This window comes from Heterodontus francisci, chromosome 3 (assembly GCF_036365525.1).
Source record: "Heterodontus francisci isolate sHetFra1 chromosome 3, sHetFra1.hap1, whole genome shotgun sequence".
Lineage (NCBI taxonomy): Eukaryota > Metazoa > Chordata > Chondrichthyes > Heterodontiformes > Heterodontidae > Heterodontus > Heterodontus francisci.
This window is the reverse complement of record NC_090373.1, coordinates 42,753,939-42,773,270: the sequence shown is the minus strand read 5'-3', so window position 1 is coordinate 42,773,270 and position 19,332 is coordinate 42,753,939. Positions and strand designations below refer to the sequence as shown.

Sequence of the window (19,332 nt, the reverse complement as noted above, 5' to 3'; positions counted from 1 at the left end):
ACATACCTGTACAGTGTGAATGAGTCTTGAGATGAAAGTGCCCAAGGGCAGTAACTATTACTTATTTTGTATTTACTAATTCAAAATGAAATGAAGTACATCTGGATTCCCAATTAGCCACATGAGGGAAGTTGGTAATGTAGTGGACAACACTGGTGAAATGTCGCTGGTTTTAATGAGAATGCAAATAAATTTTTCGAAATTCAACAACCTGATGAAATAATGGACTGAATATTACTAAGCCCATGATGTCAGGCTCTGTGGCGGGGGCGGGGGGGCCAGAAGATGGTTGCGGCAGAGGCCTGCCATGGAGGCCAACGCCAGGAGGGTCCAGCTCGATCCTGCAGGCAGTGGCAATGCTCTGTGGCAGCTCCCCCACTGCTGGGCAACGGGACCTGGAATTAAATATTTAAATTAATGAGATGAATAAATTTAAATTAACTTACCTTGAATCTTCTGGGCCCGCTGTGATCTTTGGCACGGCAGAAGGTACTCCTGCGCCTTCAATTCCCTGTCTGGGGAAAGCAGACGTGACACTGGTGGGGAGGGGGGAGGAGCTATGATTTTTACTGTGGGGGGTGGACGGGGTCAAATAAGCATCATCAGTGTAGGGGATGGTGGGAAAGGGTGTACTTTCAACTTTGTGCAGTCTGTGAGGTGGGGGAGGGGGAAGTCAGAATTCAAAGTTAAGTGTTTTACAGGGGCAAAGCACAAAAACTTACTATAATTTTTATTGGGGGATTGTAAAGAGGTGTTACAATTTTATTTTGGAAATTTTTGGGGGGTTCTCTTTAAAAATTCAAATTTGCAGGCAGGGCCGGCTGCCCTTTAAAAGTGGCACCGGTGCCTGCACACAGGCAGCTGACGCCATTGCCGGCAACGGACAGTCTGTCACCTCCACATGATTGGGGTGGGGGGGGTGCCGTGCGGGCCGCCATGGCTATTTAAATAAGTCGCCGCGTAGGAGATCGGCATGCAGCCCTCCATTTTTGAGCTCACCGCCGGAACCAACGGCACACTCTTAAAATCCAGCCCAATGTGTTGCCGGTGGTTCGTTGATATCACATTTGGCTTATAGCAGATTACCAGGCAGGCGATGCCCTATTGGATTTAATGGTTCTTGCTGATGCAAGCTTTGAAATTGTCTACCAATATTAATTTGTCACTGTTGAGCATGGCACTGATGACTTGGTCAGTCATTACCCCTGAAATAATCAAAAGTGTCAAGCCTGCTATACTCTCAGCACTACATGAACTGCTATGCCTGTGCTGGGACGAGGGAGCAGTACCTCAGGACATGCGCGATGCCAATATCATCACCCTCTATAAAAACAAAGGTGACAGCAGTGACTGCAACAACTACTGTGGAATCTCCCTGCTCAGCATAGTGGGGAAAGTCTTTTCTCGAGTCGCTCTAAACAGGCTCCAGAAGCTGGCCGAGCGCGTCTACCCTGAGGCACAGTGTTGCTTCCGTGCAGAGAGATCGACCGTTGACATGCTGTTCTCCCTTCGTCAGATACAGGAGAAATGCCGCGAACAACAGATGCCCCTCTACATTGCTTTCATTGATCTCACCAAAGCCTTTGACCTCGTCAGCAGACGTGGTCTCTTCAGACTACTAGAAAAGATTGGATGTCCACCAAAGCTACTTAGTATCATCACCTCATTCCATGACAATATGAAAGGCACAATTCAACATGGCGGCACCTCATCAGACCCCTTTCCTATCCTGAGTGGCGTGAAACAGGGCTGTGTTCTCGCACCCACACTTTTTGGGATTTTCTTCTCCCTGCTGCTTTCACATGCGTTCAAGTATTCTGAAGAAGGAGTTTTCCTCCACACAAGATCTGGGGGCAGGTTGTTCAACCTTGCACGTCTAAGAGTGAAGTCCAAAGTATGGAAAGTCCTCATCAGGGAACTCCTCTTTGCTGACGATGCTGCTTTAACATCTCACACTGAAGAGTGCCTGCAGAGTCTCATCGACAGGTTTGCGGATGCCTGCAATGAAATTGGCCTAACCATCAGCCTCAAGAAAACGAACATCATGGGGCAGGATGTCAGAAATGCGCCATCCATCAATATTGGCGACCACGCTCTGGAAGTGGTTCAAGAGTTCACCTACCTAGGCACAACTATCACCAGTAACTTGTCTCTAGATGCAGAAATCAACAATCGCATGGGAAAGGCTTCCACTGCTATGTCCAGACTGGCCAAGAGTGTGGGAAAATGGCGCACTGACACGGAACACAAAAGTACTGTGTCCTCAGTACCTTACTCAATGGCAGCGAGGCCTGGACAATGTATGTCAGCCAAAAGCGACGTCTCAATTCATTCCATCTTCGCTGCCTCCGGAGAATACTTGGCATCAGGTGGCAGGACCGTATCTCCAACACAGAAGTCCTCGAGGTGGCCAACATCCCCAGCTTATACACACTACTGAGTCAGCGGCGCTTGAGATGGCTTGGCCATGTGAGCCGCATGGAAGATGGCAGGATCCCCAAAGATACATTGTACAGCGAGCTCGCCACTGGTATCAGACCCACCGGCCGTCCATGTCTCTGCTTCAAAGACGTCTGCAAACGCGACATGAAGTCCTGTGACATTGATCACAAGTCGTGGGAGTCAGTTGCCAGCATTTGCCAGAGCTGGCGGGCAGTCATTGAGGCGGGGCTAAAGTGTGGCGAGTCGAAGAGACTGAGCAGTTGGCGGGAAAAAAGACAAAAGCGCAAGGGGAGAGCCAACTGTGTAACAGCCCCGACAAACAAATTTTTCTGCAGCACCTGTGGAAGAGCCTGTCACTCTAGAATTGGCCTTTATAGCCACTCCAGGCGCTGCTCCACCAACCACTGACCACCTCCAGGCGCTTACCCATTGTCTCCCGAGACAAGGAGGCCAAAAGAAGAAAGATGACTTGGTAAGTCATAATGATGCTTACTTGGTAAAGTTCTGTTTAACTTCATTATCTTTAGTCTAAGTAAGCATCATTATTGGAAGATTTATTTTTCCAGATTTCCAAACACATTTTTGAACTTTACTTCAAATTTTCCAATACAGAACAATGTGTTGCCAGTTTGAATGTCTATGACCTTCGATTAATTGGTTAATACGGCTTCACTTAAAACAGCAACGTTGAATTTCTAACAGGATTGTTCTCTTGAATTGAGGACTGTGCAATATTCTGGACCATTGGTGTCCAGGCTTCTGCCTCAGATGTCATGTACATTGCATATCACAGTGCTGAGTGGTTGGAATCCTGTCAATCGCATTATTGAACTTACTGAGAAATTATGACACCTTGATCAGTTTGAGAAAAAGTGGGCAAGGTTAAGACATATTTTCTGGCCCCTCCCTGTATAAGGTGAGTAGTTTGATGTTAAAGGGCTGCTCAGCCATCCAGAATGTTGTTGCTGATTCAGAGGGCTATTATCTTGACCTGTCATTTTGTCATTTGCCCATCACCATAGAGCTTCTACCTTCAACTCCAGTCTTGAATGTTGCACTTGAATATGAGCAGGTTTTATGTCCGCCATTGGTTGCATTGGAGTTTCCATTCACGCTAAAATATCTTGATTCAAGAACTCCAGATGGCTTGGGATGTGGCTGACCTCAGTAGGATGATTAACAATTTCTTAGTGTCTGCATGGAGATCTGCTGATTTTTTTAAAAATTCAACAGCAACAAAACAACCCTTCAAAAAATAACTCCACTCTTTTTCCCACCCACTGACTGACAGAGAGCCCCCACCTGTAGGTGCAGTTCAGGTGGGGACCTTGTTGTGATAACATACTCAGGCTACCCTCCGGAAATCCCACAAGACTGGCCCAATGTTATGATAGCAAATACCAAGCTCATGATTTGCGGCTGTAATGTATATTTCCATATCAAAAAATGTGAGTTTTGGGAAACATTTCTAGATTAATTGGCACCAACAGAAAAATAACGACATTCAAAATTTTAGATGGAAAGCACCTGGTATATACAAATGAAAAGGCAACTGCAAAATCCATTTTTGCTGAATAAGTTTGCTCCAGGTGATAATGTTGACTTTTCATTACCTTTATGTAAAGCAGCATCTTGCTGTACCTCAAGGGGTTTTTCAATACGATGGCTAAAATAAGCTTCTGGAATTGACAGGGTGAGGAAAGTGGAGGGAGGTCTCGAAGTACATCAGGTTGCAATGATTTCTGAGGTCACCTTGAGTGATATAATATTTCCTTAAACATAAAATATTCAATACACACTGACAGTTAGTGACAACATTTGTTTTGTTAACATGTATTGTAGAATTATAGACTTTCAAAACCATACAAACTAAAGCTTAATAAATTATGATTCTACAATATGTAGTATGGCAGGTTGGACAGCTGCCATTCAGTGACTACAGGAATGGAAAAGAAAAATACCACATTTACGACAACTTGATGTATTGGCTTGGTTCACATGAATATCATTAGTGTCGCAGTGCAGTGCATGCAAGCAAGGTGCATTTTCAGCATAGATTTTGTGAACGTGAATTAAAAAATTTAAATTCAGATTTCTATCAAGTTTAAAGTGGTGACTTTTCCTCACTCAGTATTTAGAATCGCATTTGTTCCAGTGAGGTACAAGCCTAAACTATGAATGAATAAACCTGCTTTCTGCAGCAAGACACTGAATCAAGCCACAAACCGATTCTGCTCATGGAGTACTTTTTGACAGTTCGAAACCTTGCTGATTACCAGCATCCTTGCAGCTAGAGATCCACTGCAATTGAGGTGCAGAGCAAAATAAGCAACCTAAAAGATCTCAGAATTTTTGATGTCCAAATTTCCTGAATTTTTTTTAAACCAGCGTCTGTCTATCCCTTCATCCAAATGCATCTCTACCTATAATAATGGCCTTGCCCTCAAGTTTATAGATGCCAGTTTCCTGTGATTATGCTCTCTTCAGAATTTCAGGCCCACAGGCATCCGAACTCACCTGAGACAGGTGCAAGTCAGCTGCTCCAGGAAACGTTGAAGCCATTCTCATCTCGTATTGTTGCAGAAAGTCATTTTACAGTCTATTTTAAAAATAAAATGGTGCTTTTACTGGTTCTACTCTTACTTGATATTGTCATGGAGGAGGAGGGAGAGAACCTGAGACATGAGGGCCCAGAGAGTGCAGCTGCATGCACACAAGTGCCCGACCCGAAGACTATTCACCTTGATTGATATTCCCGGAGACTGCTGAGGATCTGACTGTGTGGCAGCTAGCTTTACAAAAGGGTATGTCAGCCAATACTTGTTCTGCGATGACTTAAAGCCCTGGTCTCCATACAACAAAGCCTTAACTGTAGAAATGAACATTATTATGGCCCTCGACTTTTATAGGTCTGAATCATTGCAGGCCTGACCAGGGTACCTGTGAGGATTAGTCAAAGGGCAATGAGGGCCTGGGTTTGGCAGGTAATTGGCACCCTGTTTGAGGGACTGGGGAATTCATCAGATTTGGTATGCTGGTGGGAGGATAAAGGAAGAGTGCACTTAGTTCCCACAATATTTCTGGCTTCCACAGAGTGCAGGGGTGAACACAGGTCACCTTGAAAACCTATAAAGAAAGAGTTACTATTCCTTCAACATGCAGATGGTTTACGACAGCTGGCTGCACATATTGCATGCGAGCGCAAAGCATGTGAGAGCCTGTCATGATGCAGTTAGCTATTGACATACGCTCAGGGTTAGGGACCCAGTGGAAGGATGGATAATCAATGGCTGCGATGTTTGATGATGCCGTTTCATGTTCCACAGACCGAAGCTGATGAGGGATACAACCAAGTACATGTGTCCACCACGCATGCAGTTGAGAGGACTATTGGGGTGCTGAAGGGCCACTTCAGATTGGACTGATATAGGGTATATGCCAATACTTCCCAGAGAGGGTAGTTGTGTGCTGTGGCCTGCACAATAATGATGGGAGGAGCCAGTCGAATTGGAGCAGAAGCCCCAAGCGAATCCACAAGAAGCATCACTTTGAGACGATAGCCTGTGGCACAATCTTTTATCCAATGAGCACTGCGCTTCCCCCCCAACCCCCCCCCCCCCCCCCGCCCCTCCACACCCCGCACACCCACAAAGCCAACAACCAGAAGTAGAGTCAATCACTGCTGTAACCTCAGATTGTTTTATTCAGAAAATGTTTAGTAATTTACGTACAAAATGCTCCAAATAAATATAAATTCTGCCTGAAATACTTAAACTATACTGATTGTTAATTGGACTCTGAAAAAATATCATTTAATTACAAACAGTGTTTAAAGGCAACGTTAAACTCTCTAGAAATTTGAATAACCATTTACAAGATAAAATATTTAATGAATATTAATCAACTTTAGGAACCACTGAAAACTTGAGTTAAACTAATGTCAACATCAGCAATTGTTATAGCTTTGACAAATAATAGATTTGTTTTATTTTGCTTTTTTATTAAAAGTTAAAATACAATGAATCAAAGAGAAGGGAAAGGTTTGAGACAATGGAGATTCTCTACAGAGAAATTTAAATGAATTAATTAAAAATCTTTTCTTCTACCATTATAGTTATCCACCCTAACCCCTTGAGGCCACATTCATTCTGTTTCAACTACATTCAAACTAAATAGAAGGATTAGAGAGGACATAAGGAAAAGCTTTTTCGCCCAGAGGGTGGTGAGTGTCTGGAATTCACTGCCAGGATCGGTGGTGGAGGCAGTAACCCTCAACTCATTTAAAAGGTACCTGGAAATGCACCAGAAGTGCTGTAACCTGCAAGTTTACGGGAATAGATTGGGCAGCTAGTTTTTTCGGCCGCCAGAGATATGATGGGCTGAATGGCCTCCTTCTGTGCTGTAATTTTTCTATGCTTTTAAGTGAGACAATTACATTTGTTTGATGTTTGGTTGTCCGTTAATGAGATTGGCAGGTAATTTGAGCATAACTTGGCAGAATGGATGGAGCCTTGGGTGCAAATTCTGGGCTGTGCCCGGGTGGGAAATTCGAGGCCCCACGTTTCTATTTACACAAAGAGTGCAGTACGCACAATAGATGATAATTATACACAATACCTTGTACTAACATTTGTGAATTGTGGAAAAGAAACCATAATATTTGTTAAAAAAAAAAATTTCACTTCCAAAAAAGGTTCATTTCTCGCGATTGATGGGAGTTGATTACAAAATCTCAGAATCTGAACAGTTGATAGAGGGAAACGATACACCTTGTACCTCAAATACTCATGTGTTTTGTGATGAAGATCCTGAGGAACAGAATGAGGTAGATCAAGGGTTGGATAGTAATGTGAGGGATCATGACACTCAAGAAAGAGCTATCACATCCAAAGGACAATTGCCCTGAATAGTTTGTTGGATGATATATATTCCAGAGGGATCTATTAGATGGAGGGCTGCAACAATTGTGCAACATGCAGGAAAATCTACAGGCAGCTTTAAATATTGGTTAAATGTTTAAGATGATGGCCAAGAAGCAAGGTCCATGGACTGGCAGAATGAGGTGAAAGGGTGGAGGGTTAAAATCACAGTGCAAGTTCTAATAGTGGGTCTGGAAGTGACTCTTGCATCAGGAAACAATCACGTACAGGAGAGAGAGCCTCCAATAATGTGCAAGGGAGATCTTCTAGCAGTAGTCCCGAAAGACATCAAAGTGCTAATAGAGGCCGTAGTTTGAGCAGGTTCCACAATGAAATGTAGGCTTGAGAGTAGTCTTGGAATAGAACATATGAACATACAAATTAGGAGCAGGAGAAGACCACTTGGCCCTTCAAGCCTGCTCTGCCATTCAATAAGTTCATAGCTGAACTGATTACTCCATATTTCCACCTACCCCCAATAAGCTTCCACTCCCTTGATTATCAAGAATCTATCTACCTCTTCCTTAAAAATATTCAAAAACTCTGCTTCCATGACCTCTTGAGGAACAGAGTTCCAAAGACTCACAACCCTCTGGGAGAAAAAAATTCTTCTCATCTCTGTCTTAACTGGGCGACCCCTTATTTTTACACAGTGACCCCTAGTTCTAGATTCTCCCACAAGGGGAAACATCGTTTCCACATCCACCCTGTCAAGACCCCTTAGGATCTTATATGTTTCAATCAAGTCACCTCTTACTCTTCTAATTTCCAGCGGATGCAAGACTAGCTTGTCCAATCTTTCCTCAGAAGACAGCCCGTCCATTCCAGGTATTAGTCTAGTAAACCTTCTCTGTACTGCCTCCAACACAGTTATACCTTCCTTAAATAAGGAGACCAGTACTGTACACAGTACTCCAGATGTGGTCTCACCACTACCCTGTATAGCTGAAGCATAACTCCCCTCACGATAAATGATAACATTCTGTTAGCTTTCCTAGTTAAGTGCTGTACCTGCATACTAACCTTTTGCGATTCATGCAGCAGGCCACCCAGATCCCTCTGCATCTCGGAGCTCTGCAATCTCTCACCGTTTCGATAATATGCTTCTTTTTTATTCTTCCTGCAAAAGTGGACAATTTCACACTTTCCCACATTATACTCCATTTGCCAGAGCTTTGCCCACTCACTTAACCTATCTATATCCCTTTGTAGCCCCCTCATGTCCTCTTCACAAGTTACTTTCCAATCTATCTTTGTGTCATCAGCAAATTTAGCAACCATACCTTTGGTCCCTTCATCTAAGTCATTAATATAAATTGTAAAAAGTTGAGGCCCCAGCACAGATCCCTGTGGCATACCACTCGTTACATCTTGCCAACCAGAAAATGACCTATTTATGCCTATTCTCTGCTTCCTGTTAGCTAGCCAATATTCTATCCATGCCAAGATGTTGCCCCCTACACCATGAGCTTTTATTTTCTGCAATAACCTTTGATGTGGCACCTTATCAAATGCCTTCTGGAAATCTAAGTACAATACACCCACCAGTTCCCCTTTATCCACAGCACGTTACTTCTTCAAAATACTCCAATAAATTGGTTAAACATGATTTCCCTTTCACCAAACCATGTTGACTCTGCCTGATTACAGCTCCTTTGGTCACATATTCATGGAAGTGTAGATCCATTGACATAAAAGCCGCATTTCTGCAGGGTGATACTTTTCAGAGGGAAGTGTATCCAAAGAAGCAGCAGATGCGGAAGGAAAATTATGGAAACTGAACAAGTGCATCTTTGGCCTCAATGATGCTTCCAGGATGTGGTATTTCTTGGTGAGATCTGTTTTGTTGAAAATTGGTTGTATTCAACTAAAAGCAGATCCTGCAATGTTTTATTGGTACCATAGAGAGAAACTTTCAGGCATCTTCATGATGCATGTTGATTTCTTATGGGGTGGTACTGCGGAGTTTGAGAAATATTTTATTCGTAAGATTAGAGCAGAATTTAAAATTGTGAGTTAGGCTTGTGGGGCTTTTAAATATATTGGTTTATTTATTAAGCAGACTAAGTCTGGAATAACTTTAAATCAACAACCCTATTTAGAGAGTGTTACTGCCATCCTGCTTAATCATGTTAGTTCATCACAAAAGATGATGATATATCGAAAGCAGAGACTAAGCAATTGTGAAGCTTGATTGGTCAATTAAACTGGTTGTGCTTTCAGATTAGATCTGATGCTAGTTTTGATGTGCTGTAGTTAAGCACGATGATGAAACATCCAAAAGTTGAAAATGTTTTCAGGGCAAAAAAAACATTTAAAAAAACTAAATCTGGAGAAATGTGTACTGGAGTTCCCATCCTTAGGTGACCCAAAGTACATGAAGCCTCCTGCCCGCTCCTGGGGGAGGAGGGGGGGGGCTGGTGGTGGTGTTAAATTCCAACCATTATCTCAGAGAATCAGAATGAAAAATGATCTATTGAAAAAATATACATAGGCCTTCATTTGTGTTTACATAAGCTGCTCCCTCAGAATAGTGTTTTTTTTTTTACTGTGTTTTAAAAAGAAAATCCAACTCTGAGATTGACAGCAGTTTAGCAGTCTCTCAGTTTATGGGCACCAACTTTCATAAGTTTTAAAAATAGTGATTATTGCCCAAAGTACAGCTACAGCAGTGGCATCTACCCAACAATGGGGAAATTTGCCCAGATATGTCCAGTCCACAAAAAGCAGGACAAATCCAATCCGGCCAATTACCATCCAAATAACTGAGCTCAAACAGGCTTTCTTTGGTTTAAAGCAGAAAGATGAAATTTATTAAACCTTAAACTTAACTTTAATACGGTTCACACCTGTGGACATACGACGCGCTCACACGAGCATGCACACGCGATATAAACATGCAAGATAGGGACAGAAAAGAGTAGAAGAAAATATAAGTACAGCAGTTTGAGACAATAGCTTTTTTGCTGTTTCTCGAGCTCCCTGGAGCACTTGATTGAAGTTATATTCTTGCGTTTTGTTGGGGCACAGCAATCTTCTTAAAACTTTGTTCACATGACAAAACCTTTCCTTTTTTGAGTTTCATGTGTCTTCAATGGCTTCAGTTACCCTGTGAAGAGATGAAGGCAGGCAGTTGGGCAGGAGTTCTTGCTTCAGTTTCCAGAGCACACAGCGTTCTGCCTCAAAACTCTTTGGGAGTTCAAATTCAAAAAGCTCCCAGGGTGCTCAGCAAGTTAGTCATGTGACTAGTTCCTTATATGGAACAGTCTCTTCACATCCCTAGTTGGAGGCTCAAATTTCTCTGCCCCAGCCAGCTAGCCATGTGACTGAAACTAGTCTGACCACTTCTGTGTATTGGAGAGCCACTGCAGAGTCTCCATTGTTTCAACATTATTACCATGGAAATGTCTTTCCAGTCAGAAATTGCTATTTTTAAAGTTTTAATGTTCATGTGGCGAAATAATGTGTGCCTCAGTCTTGGCAGGTGGGGGTTTTCCTGACAGTATCATTAATGCATTCATTTTAATTTATTTAAATATGCAAATAGGGGTCCCGTCGCCAAGCTGCGGGGGAGGGGAGGCCGCCACGAGGCTTCGCTGCCACCAGTAATATCAGGCCCAGCCCTCCCAGCATCGGGGTGCATGGCATTCTTCTCGCACCACCCCCCACCCCACCGGCACGGACCCGACGCCTGGGCAGAACTAGATCCAGTCCCTTGAGTCTCTTGCATTGCCAGGTATTGCTCCAGTGAGGAGGTAACTGAAAAATAATAAAGATAGCTATTTCTGCCTTTGGTTTTATATTGTGTTAAATAACTCGGGTACTCTATTAAAAATGCAGCAGCCAGCTGTGTTTCTGGGATATTGCCTTCAAATTTCCTCGGTTCTGTGTCAGAGTTAGTTTGGTGAATGGCTAATTGACATTCATGGATGTGATGCAAATAGGCTTTGTCATTGTTACACTGATTGATGCAACTTTAGGTGATATATTCATTGAAGCTGCCTGTTGAGTCAGCTCATCAAACTGTTACCTCAAGTACTTTTTCAATGTGGTTGCTTAACCTAAATGTATCTTTAATTAAAAGAACAAAATAAAACATGCAGATTATGTGAGTGCTTTGCTGATCATCTGTGCAGGAGTGTGACCTTAGCTCATCACTTGAACGCCCCCTCAATTTCTCACTCTGATCTCTTCATCTTTGGTCTTGAACACTGTGCCAGTGAAGACTAACATAAGCTTCAGGAACTGTATCTCCTCTTCCTGCTGGCCACATTGCTGTCCTATGGCCTTCAGATTTTAGCTGTACCCTCCACACATCAGTGGGTGCTTGCTATTTGGTGAGGGCCTGTCCGGAGGGAGGAGAGAGTCAGTTGATATTTGGACCATTTAGGAGAATGGTTCCAGGGATGAGGGACTTCAGTTATGAGGATAGATTGGAGAAGCTGTGTTGGTTGTTCTCCTTAGAGCAGACAAGGTTGAGTGGAGATTTGAGAGAGGTATTCACAATTATGATGGGTCTACACAGAGTCGATAGAGAGATACTCTTCCCATTGGCAGAAGGGTCAATAAACAGAGGACAGGTCAATGGCAAAAGAAAAAACCGTGACATGAGGAAAATCCTTTTTACGCAGTGGGTGTTTAAGATCTGCAGTGCACTGCCTGAGAGTGTGGTGGAGGGAGATTCACTTGGAACTTTCAGAAGGCAATTGGATATGCACCTGAAGATATAAAAAATTGCAGGGTTACGGGAAAAGGGCGAAGGAGTGGGACTCGCTAAATTACTGTTGCAGAGAGCTGGCAGGACTTGATGGACCAAATGGTTTCCTTCTGTGCTGTAACCATTCTATGATCAAAGATCATTTGTAAAAGCACAGTACTTAGCAGGAGTCTGAACCAATAATGTGGGCTCATTTCTTTCCTCATGATTGGCAAAGCCACCATGCTTTGCTTGTGTTTTATTGTTCAATTTCATTTCTGCTGCATACCCAGTTATTTTCATTCTAGTAGAATAATATAGTAATAATATAATCGTATGTCTTGCTTATGCTTTTGTTATACACGGATCCCTTTTATGTCTTTTCACTACCCTCCCCCCCCCATCCTACCTTAATATTTGCATATTATTTTGTCCTTTCTATAAGTCTGCATTATCTCACAAATACCTTTCATACAACTTAATTGTTTTTTTGTTTAGCAGTTTGCAGGTAATTTAGCACATGAGCTTCCTCACAATGATTGATGTATCTATTCGTTCCATCCCCTCCTACTTTCTCTCCATTTTCCCCACCTTATTAAAATGCCTGTTTATCTCAAAGCCATCAGCCTGAAGAGCAGTACACATTTAAAAGGCCCTAAGATCTTGTTTTTCTTTATTGATGTTGACTGGCCTTGTCAAAGCTTCCAGCATTTTTATTTCTACTTCAAGTTTCTGGCTTTAGCAGCTTTTCTTCTCTATTTTGCAAAATGCATCTTTGTTGTATTGTATCTATGTCTGCCTGCTCAAATCACAACATTGTTTGTTTTCAAAAAATTCTCTGCAGGGCAATGTTATGTGATGACAGGCTAAAAATGCAATTTCCAATTGTGGTCATGTGTTAGACACAGTCTGGTTGAGGTGTTTGAATGACATCAAGAGGAGGCACAATCTCCATCCATTATCCTGGTATTTATTACAATTTCATTTCCTTGACTGCTCCAAAAGAAATGCCTGAATTTCAGTGGGGATGATGTCCTTATTGAACAAGAATCACCTTGCACTCCTCCATTTTCTATTCGTCTTTATCACTACATATATGGACGATGGACCAAGCTCTGCAAGAATTAACTTATGTGATTACTACCAGAAACTGTTGGAGAGAAATTTAACAGGTTGTCTTCAAACAAACTCAGTGGAATTTTGGTAACTGGATGGGGTTGTGGTCAGAGAAACAAGGCATGACTGAAAAAAAAGGCCAGAGCCTACCACTTTTGCATTGGACAGCAAATTTGATCTGATGAGGGGTAGTGGCAGCTTTTCTCTACTCCATGACATCCCAGCAGAAGTTTGGAGGTGTGTCTGGGGGATACTCTCCGGCCTAGCATTACTTACTTTTAGATCAAGTGTAGGTTCCATTTTGAGCGCACGGCGAGTGATTAGAAGTTTTCAGGCAAACCCCACCTACCAAGACTGAGGCACACATTATTTCGTCACATGAACATTAAAACTTAAAATTGCAATCTCTGACTGGAAGGACATTTGCATAGTACCAGACAATGTCGAACCAGTGGAGGCCCCAGCAGTTGCTTGCCAATCCACAGAAGTGGTCAGACTAGTTTTAGTCACATGACTATGTCTGTTGCAGAGAATTTGCACTTCTCTCAAAGGATTTTTGAAGAGTCTGTTCCATATAAGGTGCTAGTCACATGATTAGCCTGCTGGGGAACTTGGGAGTTTTTTTTTATTTGATCTCTCAAACAAAGGAGTTGCCAGGCAGAATGCCGTGTGCTTCTGGAACTGAAGCAAGAACATCTGCCTGCCTATCCCTCAGGGAACTGAAACCATTGAAGACATGTGCAACTCAAAGAGAGAAGGGTTTGCCGCGTGAACATAGTTTTTAGAAGATTACTGGGCTCCAACGAATCGCAAGACCATATCTTCAATCAAGGACTAGAGCAAGCTCGAGAAACAGTAACAAGATATTGCCTGAAAATGTTCTGCTTATCTTTTCTTCTGCTCTTTTCTATTCCTATCTGCATGTTTATATCGTATGTGCATGCTAGCGTGAGCGCGTTGTATATCCATAGATATGAATCATATAAGAGTTTTAAGTTTAAAGTTTTAATAAATTTCCTTTTTCTGCTTTAAATCAAAGAAAACCTGTTTGTGCTCAGTTCTTTGCCTTATAATTGGAACTTGTGAACAAGGAATCACAAAGGGGGAGCTCAAAACACAGTGTGTTTAAAATTAAACTCTGTTACAATAAGATCAGGTGAAGACAGCTAGAGACCCCTAGACACATTGCTCACCTGGTCATACCAAAGTCAAGAGCAATGAAAATCAGGAGAAAATGGCTGATCCAATATTGCCTGTTTTATACTAACACCAGAAGTTAAAATCATCCCCTAAGGAATCGTTTGCTATTGAACAAAGCTGTTAAATTATGGAAGAGCACTTAGTAAAAAATTGCCACTTTCCCATCTATGTCTTGGCAACTGTCTGGGTGCTCCTTTTAGAACAGTAGGGACCCATTTCTGCATTATGTTGGTTCTGTAAGGCAAATGTCCCTGTTGAACTGCTGCAGAAGTAGGATCTGGGACTAGGCCACAGCAGGATGTAAACGGCAGGCTAAAATTCTGCCATGCCACAGTTCTGGCAGTGCCATAGCATGACTGGATTTCTGGAATTGTGCTTTTTTGAACGTTTGCTAAGGAAAAACTGGATGATCTGCAATCAACCCAACTGTTTGTTAATGTTAGTATCTGACTGTGTGGTGTAATGTCTGGTCAATCTTTTTATTTAATGATTAATGCTTTTTGTACGTATATCTGCCTGGCAGTTTAATCTGTATAGTCATTTAACAGTCTTCAATTGTTTGAATTGACAGGAGGCACAACAAGCATTAGATATCAAGAATGAGCATTGTAATTGGACAATAGTATGTTCTTTTGGACACTTCTACAATTATGGAACTACTATTTGCTGCCCATGTTTGGTTTTTGGTGTGTACTTTTATAGTTCAGCTTTTGGGCAATTAATATTTTACTTTTCTCTGCTGTTACGACAAGTTATAGCAACAGTAAATTAATTTGATTAAATGTGCAGTGCAGGTGGCATACTGTGTTTGGCTGCAATGTTCACTCTCGAGATTCTCAGTGCTGGTTGTGAACTTATAATGATCTTGAGCACTCCCCAGGCAGCAGGAGCAGCACCTTGTGAAATGATGCCTCATGTCACTTCTGTTGGGCTACGTGATCACACATAACTGCCAATGACTTAAGTGTCAACCAGCTGCTCCTGTGCTGCCTTATATATGACACTAGTTAAGTGCACCTCCTCCTCGTCTTTTTGAGCATCGAACAATTTCCTTTCTGTCAGCAAGTTGATTTGAACTTTTACCTCAAAGCCTCAATGGAAGCAATGGCTGCTTTTATAAGATATGCTTCAACCAAGGCTATGACCTACTTAAGTGAAGTCTGCACTGCAGATGCCATTTAGTCGTGGTTGTACTCAATGGCAGACTGCAGTGCTAATGATCGTTGTTCCATATAGATTAAACAAAACTGCTGTATTCACTTCCAATATTTTATTGATCCATTCTTGTTCATCCCTCTGTGCATTCATACTATGAGCTTCAACTAGGGCGGTGCAGTGGTTAGCACCGCAGTCTCACTGCTCCAGCAACCTGGGTTCAATTCTGGGTACTGCCTGTGTGGAGTTTGCAAGTTCTCCCTGTGTCTGCGTGGGTTTCCTCCGGGTGCTCCGGTTTCCTCCCACATGCCAAAAGACTTGCAGGTTGATAGGTAAATTGGTCATTATAAATTGCCCCTAGTATAGGTAGGTGGTAGGGAAATATAGGGACAGGTGGGGATGTGGTAGGAATATGGAATTAGTGTAGGATTAGTATAAATGGGTGGTTGATGGTCAGCACAGACTCGGTGGGCCGAAGGGCCTGTTTCAGTGCTGTATCTCTAAACTAAACTAAACTAAACTTCACAGTAATATTCATGCTATACTTTGGGTTTCTTATGAAATCTTGCACCTCCTGCTGTACTTCCAAGAGGAGATGACAGTGCTGCTGCTATTAGTGGATAATTGCAAGCTTGGTATATTTTTTGTAAGTTAGGTGGATTTTTATCCATTCTCCCATCTCTCCTTAACTACTTGCAGAGGGTCAAATGGCTCATGGGCTACTTGCACAGGAAGGATAGGATACAGGCAGTAGAATTTTGGATGAGATGAAATTTGTGGTAGAGGCTTGGTGGGTGGCCAGGAGAAGATTGAAATAGTTGAGGCTGTCAGTGACAAAGGGGTAGTTGAGGATTTAGTGGAATACATGCTTAGATAGCACAGAGGCAGGTGATTATGGAGATAGAAGTAGTACATCTTTCTGATGGAGGGGATATGGGATTGAAAGCTTAAATTCGGGTCAAATAAGGGTTTGAAGTTGCAAATACAGTGATCCTGCCTCAAACAGTGATCAAGGAGTGGCATGATTTCAGTTGGAATGGATTTTGTGACAGTGGCAGAAGACTGGTTTTGATCTCACTCTTAAGCTGGAAAAGATTGCAGGTGCATCGTAATTTGCTACTACTTTTTCATTGCCACATACAAGTTGGTATTTCTAACATTCAACACTTAGTCATTCTATGTGCACAGTTTCCACACCCTCTCCCTGCAGCACCAGAATAGCCTGAACTAAGGTCCTGAATGACTGCCACTGTGGTGGTGTATTTCTTATCATTGTCCTCGACCTCCTTGCTACCTGTGACACAGTTAATGACAACGTTCTTCTCCAATAGCTCTCCTCCATTTTCCACTCCGTGGAATTGTCCTCTCCCAGTACACTCTTAGCTATTCAATCCTAGCTAGAGCAATTCTCGCAATGACATTTTTTCCTCATACCCACATTGTCACCTGCCAAGTACCATCACCTCCTCTTCTCCCCCCGACCCAACCCCCTCAGGATCCACTGTCACATGTCAAGTACCATCACCTCCTCTTCTCCCCCTGACCCCACCCCCTCAGGATCCACTGTCACCTGCCAAGTACCATCACCTCCTCTTCTCCCCCTGACCCCACCCCCTCAGGATCCACTGTCACCTGCCAAGTACCATCACCTCCTCTTCTCCCCCCGACCCCACCCCCTCAGGATCCACTGTCACGTGTCGAGTACCATCACCTCCTCTTCTCGCCAGCCCCACTCCCTCAGGATCCACTGTCACATGTCAAGTACCATCACCTCCTCTTCTCCCCCTGACCCCACCCCCTCAGGATCCACTGTCACATGTCAAGTACCATCACCTCCTCTTCTCCCCCCAACCTCACACCCTCAGGATCCACTGTCACGTGTCGAGTACCATCACCTCCTCTTCTCCCCCCGACCCCACCCCCTCAGGATCCACTGTCACATGTCAAGTACCATCACCTCCTCTTCTCCCCCCAACCCCACCCCCTCAGGATCCACTGTCACATGTCAAGTACCATCACCTCCTCTTCTCCCCCTGACCCCACCCCCTCAGGATCCACTGTCACCTGCCAAGTACCATCACCTCCTCATCTCCCCCTGACCCCACCCCCTCAGGATCCACTGTCACATCAAGTACCATCACCTCCTCTTCTCCCCCTGACCCCACCCCCTCAAGATCCACTGTCACCTGCCAAGTACCATCACCTCCTCTTCTCCCCCCGACCCCACCCCCTCAAGATCCACAGTCACCTGCCAAGTACCATCACCTCCTCTTCTCCCCCTGACCCAACCCCCTCAGGATCCACTGTCACATGTCAAGTACCATCACCTCCTCTTCTCCCCCCAACCTCACACCCTCAGGATCCACTGTCACGTGTCGAGTACCATCACCTCCTCTTCTCCCCCCGACCCAACCCCCTCAGGATCCACTGTCACGTGTCGAGTACCACCTCCTCTTCTCGCCAGCCCCACCCCCTCAAGATCCACTGTCACCTGCCAAGTACCATCACCTCCTCTTCTCCCCCTGACCCCACCCCCTCAGGATCCACTGTCACATGTCGAGTACCATCACCTCCTCTTCTCCCCCCCGACCCCACCCCCTCAGGATCCACTGTCACCTGCCAAGTACCATCACCTCCTCTTCTCCCCCTGACCCCACCCCCTCAGGATCCACTGTCACATGTCAAGCACCATCACCTCCTCTTCTCCCCCCAACCTCACACCCTCAGGATCCACTGTCACGTGTCGAGTACCATCACCTCCTCTTCTCGCCAGCCCCATCCCCTCAGGATCCACTGTCACCTGTTGAGAACCATCACCTTCTCCCCACCCCCTCAGGATCCATTGTTGACCCACTTCTTTTCATCTACAGGCTGCCCCTTGGTGATATCATTCACAGACACAGTCATGTACACTGATAACACCTAGCTCTGCAGCTGTACCTCTCCATTATCTTTTTTGACCACTCTATTGCCTCAAACTGCTGTCAGACAGCTTGTCTGAAACTTAGTCTTGGATGAGAAACAATTTATTCCAGCTTAACAGTGAGATCAAAACAATTGTCTTTAGCCACTGTCACAAGATCAATATCCATTGATATCATGCCATTCCTTGACCACTGTTTGAGGCAGGACCACTGTATTAACAACCACAAACCCTTATTCGACCAGATGTTGAGCTTCCAATCCCATCTGCTCATCCAAAGTTCTGCTGCCTGGATCCTTTCCTGCACCAAGTCACACTTGTCCATCGCCCTTGTCTTTGATTATTTACATTGACTTCCAGTTCTCCAAAACCTCAAGTTTAAAATGCTCATTATTGTGTTTGCATTTTGCTATGGTCCTGCCCTTTCTTCTCTCTGTAACCTGCTCATTTCCTGCAATCCCCTTACCCACTGAACACTGTTCCTCTGACTCTACCCTATTGTGCCTCCTCACCCTCCCATCATCCAGCCACTGGTGGCCATATCTCCCATTGTCTAGCCCCAAGCTCTGGAATTACCTCCCTAAATTCCTCTGCCTCTCTACCTCCCTCTCCTCATTTAAGACCCTGCTCAAAATCCATCCTAATATGTTCTCCTTTGAATTGCCATGCATTTGTTCCTCTGTGAAGTACTTTGGGATTCTTTTCTATGTTAACATCACTATCCAGATGTAAGTTGTTTCTTTTTGTTAAGATTTGTTGAAAATTTAAAGAACATGTGAATGAATTGATAAATATCAGCCTAAAAATATCTCTAAGGTATCTGGACCAGGTAGCTGATTCTGGAATCCTTAATCAAGTAATGGAAATATGTGAAACTTGAA

General features: G+C 43.6%; 1 protein-coding gene across 1 annotated transcript in view; it reads left to right on the top strand.

Annotated features, from left to right (window-relative positions):
- csmd1a (CUB and Sushi multiple domains 1a) overlaps positions 1-19,332 on the top strand; it is an 880,611-nt gene that overhangs the window by 174,106 nt on the left and 687,173 nt on the right. The gene's annotated exons all lie outside the window — the stretch shown is intronic.